The 8493-nt window shown below is 48.1% G+C and overlaps 1 long non-coding RNA gene and 1 other non-coding gene across 2 annotated transcripts; both read left to right on the top strand.

Annotated features, from left to right (window-relative positions):
- Positions 1 to 402: 402 nt before the first annotated feature.
- Positions 403 to 566, top strand: LOC140599469 (U1 spliceosomal RNA). The gene has a single exon (XR_012002362.1). It is a non-coding gene; the product is annotated as a U1 spliceosomal RNA (small nuclear RNA).
- Positions 407 to 1486, top strand: LOC140599225 (uncharacterized). The gene is made up of 2 exons (XR_012001910.1): positions 407 to 975; positions 1086 to 1486. It is a non-coding gene; the product is annotated as an uncharacterized lncRNA (long non-coding RNA).
- The last annotated feature ends 7007 nt before the right edge of the window (positions 1487 to 8493 follow it).

The following is an 8493-nucleotide window of genomic DNA, read 5'->3' as shown; positions in this document are numbered from 1 at the left end:
CTCGGGTCTCCGATCCGGGTGCCGCCTCCCGGCCGCCCGACCCCCACCCCGGCCCCCTGCCCTCCAGGCGTCCGCCGCCGCCGCGGCCAAAGACTGGGACGTCCGCCGGCGTCCCAGAGCGGGGGACCGGACCGGGGGGGAGGGGGGGGGATGGGAACGCCACGACGGGGGCGTGGCGTATGCAGATGAGCAGGCGCGCAGAGGCCGCTGGTCCGGCAGCGCCGGGGCCCGCGGGGCCCGCGTGGGGCGAGATAAAGGCGCCGGAGGCGGTGCGTGGGGTGGGCGCAGGTGTCAGCGGGGGTGGCGCGGGGAGGCGGGGTGCGGAGGCGGCGGGCGTGAAGTGACCGTGTGTAAGGAGTGGGGCGAGCGCGAGGGTGTGTGCGTCGGGGCGGGGAGCAACTCATACTTACCTGGCAGGGGAGATACCATGATCACGAAGGTGGTTTTCCCAGGGCGAGGCTTATCCATTGCACTCCGGATGTGCTGACCCCTGCGATTTCCCCAAATGTGGGAAACTCGACTGCATAATTTGTGGTAGTGGGGGACTGCGTTCGCGCTTTCCCCTGGCTTATTCCTGGTGGAAAGAAAGAGTTCCAGGTTTCTTGCGCGCTTCTCGCTACCTGCCCGGCTTCCCCTCCACCGGGCTGTGCTATATGTTCTTCTCGTTCGGTCGCGTTTCTCGTTCGCGGCAAGGCGTGGGCTTGGTCGCACGACGGCGCCTCCTTTCGCTGTTCTCCCGAGTAGCTCTTTCTTTTCGGGCTAAGCTGAGGACCGTGCTGCCGACGTGCGTACGTCGAGCTTGCGGGCTTCCGAGCGAGTGCCCAAGAGTTGCGAGGGCTTTGTGGGGTGGCGGGCGGTCACGCCTACTCCAGAGAAGGTGGTTCCTACGCCGGATCCGACAGCCAAGCTGGCCGGGTAACCGGTTGCTGGAGAAGAGTTGGAGTCCCTTGGCACGGAGGTCAATTTGCATTGCACGTGAGTCGCGGGGCTTTCTTTAAAGCGGTGGGAAGGGGGGCCCGGCGCCACACCGGGGGGACATACCCTGGGTTCCGGAATTGCATGCAGAATTAACAAATTTTTCCCAGTGGCTTTAGGAGGACCCGTGGGCCTGAGCCCCTCCACCGGAGGCCGCCGTAGAGTCAATCTCTACCGAGCTTTCCGGGAAGGTCTGGAACTCTGTCATTCTGCTCACTCCCAAGTACGTCTATATGTGTGGAGGCAGCGTAGGCCCGTCGGATGGACGGGAGACCGGGCAAGACCAGCCGGCCATCTCAAAAAGACCTTTCAGGGACGCCCGGGTGGCTCAGCGCTTGAGCGCCTGCCTTCGGCCCAGGGCGCGATCCTGGAGACCGGGGATCGAGTCCCGCATCGGGCCCCCTGCCTGGAGCCTGCTTCGGTCTCCGCCTGTGTGTGTGTGCCTCTCGGCGTCTCTCCTGAACAAATAGCACAGCACATATACTGTGTCTCATGAATGAATAAATAAAAATCTTTTTAAAAGAATACCTGGGGGATAGATCCCAGGGTACGAATTGCATGCCTCGCCTGTCAAAAAGCCTAAAGTGTATTGTATCATCACGGGTTGTGCTGTAACTTTGCCATTATTATCTTTGCAGCAATTAATAGTTATATTGACTCAAACCAGTACCATTGTGAAGGTGAGAGGAAAAACTCACCAATGCGTTTACTTATTCCTAAGGTTCTTATAGTTAACGGGGATTCCTTTCTTTTATTCAAACCCCTCCAATCAAGTCGGTTTACAAAACATTTTTGGATCAAATGTAGGGCTGGAGTATCTCTGATACATACTAGTTTTACTTTAGTATTAAAAAAAAAAAAAGGTTATCAAGGAAGATGACCCACATGTAACCTACCAGTAATCACTAATAGTTGAAGTGTTGAAGTTAAATCTGACCATACCTATATACTGTGTGGAGGCCGAGAAAATTAAGGCCATTCCACCTCAAGTTTAGCGTTAGCACAAGTACAGCCATCTCGGGCCCCTGTGAATAAGAGCTGAACTCTACAGGAAAAAACGCAGAATGCCCTTGACAGAGACGGAAAGTCCCATGTTGGAATGAAAACAGAAATTCCTCCAGCCCTTCTGAAAATCCCCTAGACCAGCCCATAAAAACCCAGCTGTAACCCACCTCGGGGTCCAAGTCCCTGCCCCACTGTGTCCGGTATACTTGGACCCAAGCTCGAGCTTGCTAATAAACCCTCGTGTACTTGCATAGGTGTCGGCTACTTGGTGGTTTTCTCGGATTCGCAGTCTTGGGCACAACAACTGAGAGTGGGGAGTGGGATTAGTTGGAAATCTGTAACTGGAGGGAATCAGTACCTTCTCAGTTGCATTCAGTAGCAATATGTTATTCTAGGAAACTCAGGTGTCAAGTCCTTGTGAAAACCATTGTCCAGTCCTCCTGAAGTCAGTGCTGGCTGTACTTGGAAAACTTGAATCCAACTGTTGTTTCCTTTCACTTTGACAGCAAATAAGTGACCTCGGTGAACCTTTTCAAAAAGTGTAGCGGCCACTGCCACAGCTTTCGAAGCACTAGCCCAGGAACCGGCATCCAGAACTGAGAAATAGACTATTGCTTTATAGCCGAATTCAATTTTTGAGCTGACTCCACTAGCAGCATCTTTTTTTTTTTATTTAATTTTTATTTTTAAAAAGATTTTATTCATTCACAAGAGACACACACAGAGAGGCAGAGACACAGGCAGAGGGAGAAGCAGAGGTTCCCTGCAGGGAACCCGACGCGGGACTCGATCCCGGGACTCCAGGATCAGGCCCTGGGCTGAGGGCAGGCGCCAAACGGCTGAGCCGCCCAGGCGTCCTAGCATCTTTATTTTTATGACAAAATAAGTGGAAAGGTTTTTCAAATTTTGGAAAAAGTGGAGGGAATGACTATAGCTGATTTCATTTCTTCAAAATATTTTTCTCGGGCAGCCCGGGTGGCTCAGCAGTTTGGCGCCGCCTTCAAGCCCGGGGTGTGATTCTGGAGTCCCGGGACCGAGTCCCACGTCGGGCTCCCTGCATGGAGCCTGCTTCTCCCTCCCTGCCTCTCTCTCTCTGTGTGTCTCATGAATAAATGAGTAAAAGCTTTAAAAAAAAAAATTTTTTTTTTTCTCCTAAGGAACCCAACCACAGGATCTTGGGAATTTTCATGCAGTGTTTTCAGTGGTTTTGCCTGTTCTGTAAAACCTGAAGCCTACTGTCTGTCTATAAGACCCTAGTAGTCCACCAATTTTTAATTTTTTTTATTGTTTTGGTAGCATACCAAACTTTGAGTTTGGTGACTTTGAGACTGTAACTTTGTAACGCTTTGCAGGCCTTAGCTGACATGTCCTAGATGTCATACTTCAGTTTCACAGTTATTGCAATGTGGAGGCCCTATGTCCCTTTGAAGCAAGGGATTGTAACAAAGCCCAAATGCCCATTTCACATTGGCTCACCCAGGGATTCCCCTAAATAAATAAAATCTTTACTTTTTTTTTTTTATTTATTTATGATAGTCACACACAGAGAGAGAGGGAGGCAGAGACATAGGCAGAGGGAGAAGCAGGCTCCATGCACCGGGAGCCCGACGTGGGATTCGATCCCGGGTCTCCAGGATCGCGCCCTGGGCCAAAGGCAGGCGCTAAACCGCTGCGCCACCCAGGGATCCCTCAGTTATTTTCATTTAGTCTATATCTTTAATTAAATCAGTACCATTATTCCCTAAACCCAACTCTGTACACCAGTTTCTTTCAACTCTGAGTTCCTTTCCAGTGCTCTTGAATTATCATTCTCTGCCATACCTCTTTTCTTTCAGAAGGCACATAGCAAATTAGGGACTTTTTTCTCCAGGGAGCTTCACAAATATTTCATCTGTAATATAGGGTATGGTAGCCTTTAGTTTGCACAGCAAGTCTTCCCCAACAGGTTAACAGGAGAATCAGAACAAAGTAAAAACACGTTCCTCAGAAGGTCTATCTATATAGGAACTGCAGAGGAAAGAACAACTAGAAAGGTGACCTGAAAAACCAACAACCTATATTGATCTCTCACCAGCTGGAAAGTAAGACATTTCCAGGAAACTACAGAATATGTAGTACCAGTATCTAGCAGAAAAGGTAAGGCTCTATTAGGCCAAGGAAAAGTTGTTTCTTTTTTTATTTTTTACTTTATTTATTATTAATTAATTAATTAATTTATAGAGAGAGAGCAAGAGAGAAGAAGTTGGGGGGAGCAGAGAGAGGGGGAAAGTACCTTCAGCAGGCTCCATGCTCAGCATGGAACCTGTCTTGGGACTCGATTCTACCAGTTCTGAGATCATGAACTGAGCCAAAATCAAAAGTCCGAGGCTCAACCGACTGAGCCACCCAGGCACCCCCAAGAAAAGTTTTTGGTGCATGTAGTTGGCTAACCATTCCTACCTCAGAGATTTTCTCAGTCAACTTTGAACCATTTACTATTTTTTTTAAAGGTTTTATTCATGAGAGACACACACACACACACAGAGGCAGAGACACAGGCAGAGGGAAAAACAGGTTCAATGCAGGGAACCTGATGAGAGACTCAATCCCAGGTCTGGGATCACACCCTGAGCTGAAGGCAGATGCTCACCCGCTGAGCCACCCAGGCGTCCCTCTGGAGTTTCTTTCTACAATCCTTCTTCCTATGTCCATCCTGTCCCACTAATAACATACATATAGCTTTTCCTTCTTTTGCTCTCTTCATAGGTTTTCCAGAGTAGGGATTAATCTCTTATTCTTCTGAGCAGGTAACAACAGCAGTTTTTAAATTCATTCATTTAAATAATTTTATTTATTTATTCATGAGAGACATAGGTCGAGGAAGAAGCAGGCTCCCACAGGAAGCCTGATGTGGGACTCTATCCCTGGACCCCAGGATCATGCCCTGAGCTGAAGGCAGACACTCAACTGCTGAGCCACCGAGGCATCCCACAACAGTTTTAAATTCCTTCATTATTTCTTCTTCTTCTTCTTCTTCTTCTTCTTCTTCTTCTTCTTCTTCTTCTTCTTTTTTAAGATTTATTTGTTTATTTTAAAGCTGGAGGAGCAGAGAGAGAGGGAGAGAATCTTAACTAGGCTCCATTCTCATCATGGAGCCTGACACAGGGCTCAATTCCCACAACCCTGAGATCATGACCTGAGCTGAAATCAAGTCACTGAGCCAACCAGGAGCCCTTCCTTCATTCTTACTTTATTTTTTTTAAATATTTTATTTATTTATTCATGAGCAGCACAGAGAGAGAGGCAGACGGAGAAGCAGGCTCAACGCAGGGAGCTGGACGTGGGCCTCGATCTTGGGTCTCCAGGATCACGCCCTGGGCTGAAGGCAGCGCTAAACCACTGAGCCACCTGGGCTGCCCTTCATTCTTCCTTTAGATGTTCCCAAAATGGGCACCTGAGTGGCTCAGTGTTTGAGCATCTGCCTTAGGCTCAAGTTGGGATCTCAGGGTCCTAGGATCAAGTCCCAGATCAGGCTTCCCGCTTCTCCCTCTGCCTATGTCTCTGTCTCTCTATTTGTATCTCTCATGAATAAATAATAAAATCTTAAAAAAATTGTCCCCAAACTGTACAGCTGCTGAGGAGATCTGAACAACAGTGTGCCCTTGCCATCCTGCCACCACCCTGACTTGAGTTTGGATAGTCAGTATGAGAGCTGAGAGAAAGGTGATTAGATTGATAGCACTTCTGATTTGCACCTGGATCCTTGCCCCTGTATATTCTGAGAATTTTTTTTTTTAAAGATTGTTATTCATTCACGAGAGACACAGAGAGAGAGAGGCACAGACAGGCAGAGGGAGAAGCAGGCTCCATGCAGGGAGCCGGATGTGGGACTCGATCCCAGGTCTCCAGCATCACACCCTGGGGGCCCAAGGCAGCGCTAAACTGCTGAGCCACCGGGGGTGCCCCATTCTGAAAATTTTCAATCAGCAAATTGCTGATGGAAATTAGTATGGAACTTGAGGTCTTGTGGCACACTACTGTAATTTCTGCTAGCTTACCTGTAGCAGTAAAGGCTTCAATTTGCTTCTGGATAGTTCTCTAAAGCTCTCAGTTCTTCCACATTGGGGGGTGGGAGGGGACGTGGCAGAGAGTTGGCTTCCCTTGGTCTTGAATACTCCTTGGTTTGGTAAGTCACATAGTCCCCAGTGTGCTTGCTCCATCCAAGGAGCCAAGTCTCCTGGTTGCAGAATTCCACAGAGAGCAGCCCGTGCACATCCCCACCAGTGGAGCTGTTAAGTGGAAACACACTGTAAACTTTGGCAGCCTTCCTGGGATACAGAAAAAGCAGCTTTTGAATGATAACTAGCTGGTCAGAAGGGCATGTGAAGGATGAGATGGTGAAGGCTGAGTTGTTTCTCAATGCTTTTTAGCTTTGCTCTTTTTTTTTTCAAACGATTCTATTTATTTATACATGCGAGACACGGAGAGAGAGACAAAAACACAGGGAGAGGGAGAAGCAGGCTCCGTGCAGGGAACCTGATGTGGGACTTGATTCTGGGACTCTGGGATCCGACATGACATGGCTAGGACTGGAGGCACACGAATCTGTGCCCTCAAACAGAGCAGGTGACTTATTACCAGTAAAGAAGTGTGCCTTCATCTTTTTCTCCCTCCCCAGGAGTTGATTTGAAGCTGTAAGGGATAAAGGGATGCTGGAGGACCAGAGGGAGCAGGGGCAACAGAGGAAAGAGGAAGATGGTTTTGTGAGAGAGAAACTGCCATCCTCACAGTTCCTTTTCCATTGTTCTCAATTTTTCTTTCTGTCTATTCAAATAATTTTTAAGAGATTTTATTTATTTATTTATTTATTTATTTATTTATTTATTTATTTATTTATGAGAGACACACAGAGAGAGGCAGAGACATAGGTAGAGGGAGAAGTAGGCTCCCTGCAAGAAGCCCAATATGGGACTCGATCCTGGATCCTGGGATCACGCCCTGAGCCACCCAGACATCCCTATTCAAATAATTTTTAACTTTCCTCTTAGAATGATACTAATCCTACACATGCAATAATGCATTCACTTGGGATGAGGCTCTTCTAAGGACTTCTACAAATGCATTAACTTATTCAAGTCAAAGGAACCCTCTTCAGTCTACACATCTGAATTCTCATAGACTTACCCATTCCAAATGAGACAGAGGTTATTGAAGAAAAAGGCCTCTCACCTGCAATGTTTCTGGCTTCCTATATTTCTCCACCCGCATAACTCACAGCATCCCTTGTGGTGTCTGTTCAGATCAGATGGGGGCCCACAAATATGGGGTGGCATTTTGGTGGAAACAGGAGGCTCAGGCAGTGATAGAATCCACCTGAGACAGAACAAAGGAGACAGAAGTTTATGGAATACAGCACAAGGGAGTAGCGGCAGGATAGCAGAGGAGAGGCTGTCTGCAAGGGGGCAGTGGGTGGGAGCTGTTCGTAAAGAGGGAGAGTGAGGAGGTATTGGCAATGTATGGAATTCCTTTTTTTCTTTTCTTTTTTCTTTTTTTTTGTAACTGTGCCTAGTTGTAAGTAGCTCATTCTTTTTTTAAAGATTTTATTTAGGGATCCCTGGGTGGCGCAGCGGTTTAGCGCCTGCCTTTGGCCCAGGGCGCGATCCTGGAGACCCGGGATCGAATCCCACGTCGGGCTCCCGGTGCATGGAGCCTGCTTCTCCCTCTGCCTATGTCTCTGCCTCCCTCTCTCTCTGTGTGTGACTATCATAAATAAATAAAAAAAAAAAAGTAAAGATTTTATTTATTTAGGGGAATCCCTGGGTGAGCCAATGTGAAATGGGCATTTGGGCTTTGTTACAATCCCTTGCTTCAAAGGGACATAGGGCCTCCACATTGCAAGAACTGTGAAACTGAAGTATAACATCTAGGACATGTCAGCTAAGGCCTGCAAAGCGTTACAAAGTTACAGTCTCAAAGTCACCAAACTCAAAGTTTGGTATGCTACCAAAACAATAAAAAAAATTAAAAATTGGTGGACTACTAGGGTCTTATAGACAGACAGTAGGCTTCAGGTTTTACAGAACAGGCAAAACCACTGAAAACACTGCATGAAAATTCCCAAGATCCTGTGGTTGGGTTCCTTAGGAGAAAAAAAAAAAATTTTTTTTTAAAGCTTTTACTCATTTATTCATGAGACACACAGAGAGAGAGAGGCAGGGAGGGAGAAGCAGGCTCCATGCAGGGAGCCCGACGTGGGACTCGGTCCCGGGACTCCAGAATCACACCCCGGGCTTGAAGGCGGCGCCAAACTGCTGAGCCACCCGGGCTGCCCGAGAAAAATATTTTGAAGAAATGAAATCAGCTATAGTCATTCCCTCCACTTTTTCCAAAATTTGAAAAACCTTTCCACTTATTTTGTCATAAAAATAAAGATGCTAGGACGCCTGGGCGGCTCAGCCGTTTGGCGCCTGCCCTCAGCCCAGGGCGTGATCCTGGAGTCCCGGGATCGAGTCCCGCGTCGGGTTCCCTGCAGGG

This window comes from Vulpes vulpes, chromosome 6, assembly GCF_048418805.1.
Source record: "Vulpes vulpes isolate BD-2025 chromosome 6, VulVul3, whole genome shotgun sequence".
NCBI lineage: Eukaryota > Metazoa > Chordata > Mammalia > Carnivora > Canidae > Vulpes > Vulpes vulpes.
This window is presented reverse-complemented; position numbering and strand designations above follow the sequence as displayed.